This window comes from Canis lupus, unplaced genomic scaffold (genome assembly GCF_011100685.1).
Source record: "Canis lupus familiaris isolate Mischka breed German Shepherd unplaced genomic scaffold, alternate assembly UU_Cfam_GSD_1.0 chrUn_S1566H1755, whole genome shotgun sequence".
NCBI lineage: Eukaryota > Metazoa > Chordata > Mammalia > Carnivora > Canidae > Canis > Canis lupus.
In genome coordinates this window covers 389-2,230 of record NW_023330406.1, presented here as the reverse complement: position 1 = coordinate 2,230, position 1,842 = coordinate 389, and positions in this window count along the sequence as shown.

Sequence of the window (1,842 nt, the reverse complement as noted above, 5' to 3'; positions counted from 1 at the left end):
TCACTCGTTGCGACTGCTTGCATTAGGAACAGAATCTTTCACTTTAGTGGTAGACTGGATGGGTATTGAAACAAATGATTAAAACAATGTGCATGTCATACAATCTGTAGTTAAAAATCAAAATAAAAATACAAAAGCTTTACCTCCCAGTGAAGAAGATCTTTTCCAGGAGAATCGAAAACACAAAAGGGACATGTAGTTAATTATACGTAAATTGAAAGCCAACTATACATTCATGCAGTTAGGATTAAGCTGAATCCTCATGCTGGGCTTTGAAAGTGATTACAGTAGGCTTTGGTCTTGATTCTAGAGAGACAGGAAGGTGGATTAAGACAGCAACAAGACAGAAATAGGAACCCATTATAAATACTATAAAAATAGAAATATATGTTCAACATACAGCATGATCAGTTAGGATTCCAAAAGTAAGATGATGTTCAAATGAAATAACTAAAACAGAATCACTAAATGTTGCACATATACCAACGTGAACATGCTGATTGATGGGGGAGAAAAGCAATCTTTAATCAGAGGAACAAATGAGGACTCTGAGAGGATAAACGTGAAAGCTGAAGGCAACAGCACATCCTGATTGCAGTACAGCAGAATCATCGATACCATTCTACTACAAGTATTTGCCATGTTCTTCAATTTGTCCCGTAATTTAGGCAGTACGCAGTTATGATGAATGCATAATTTATTGAATGCGTAATTTATTTGTCACCAAAAACAGTGTTATGAATTGATCAGCCTGGATATACTTGTAGGATAATAGTCAATAAAAGTATTCGTTTTTGTCTATACCCATGTGGGCCACTGGTATGCCTACATTTCTTGTATCCTCTAGTTTAGCCATGTTAAAGTTTCTTGACCCATGCACCAAGAAGGTATATAAAACACATTAAGAAATAATGTATAATAAGCTTTCAATATGGAACCATGACTACCAAACTGAAAAAAAAATCAATTTAATTGCCACCGAATTTTTAGATACTAAAAATCTTTTGTATTTCAAAATCAGTGTCATATTTATTGATAGTAACAATTTTAGCATTTAAGGAATGGACCCTATGATTTCTTTATTTTCCAAAATTAGTTTGATTTGGTAGACTATGTCAGTCTTGAAAAGGTTTCTTTGAAACAGTTATCATCCCCCAAAATGAGCTATCTGAAAAAAGAACACCCATGCTTCCATATTCAAATTAGTCTCATTTGAATAATGAATATCGAAGCAACATATATCTTTGAGGTCCAATAGATTTGAGGAAGATGAATGGTGGCTATGTTTTATCCCAAGTCTAGCACTCCATTTGCTCTCAGTATTCTTTGTGGAGCAGCTGTGATCTAATCTGTTTCAGTAGAAAAAAACTCAAGGTATCTAAAAAGTGAGTTCTCGGGCAGCCCCGGTGGACCAAGGGTTGGTGCCACCATCGGCCCAGGGTGTGATGCTGGAGACCCAGGATCCGGCCCCACTTGGGATCCCTGTATGGAGCCTGCTTCTCCCTCTGCCTGCTCTCCTATGTCTGTCATAAAAAAAAGTGAATTCTCTAGAGTTTCCTCACCAACTCCAAAATTTCCTAGCTAAGACTTCTTTCATTTTTCCCTCTTTCCCTTCACTATCCCGTCTTCAAAAGTAATTTCTGGGGGCACCTGGGTGGCCCCAGTCAGTTGTGAGTCTAGCTCTTGATTTCAGCTCAGGTCATGATCTCGGTGTCCTGGGATTAAGTCCCATGGTGGGCTCCTCACTCAGCAGGAGTCTGCTTAAGGACTCTCTCTCCCTCTCCCTTTGCCCCCTCCCTGCTCGCTCACTCTCTAACATAAATAAATCTTTTTAAAAAGTAA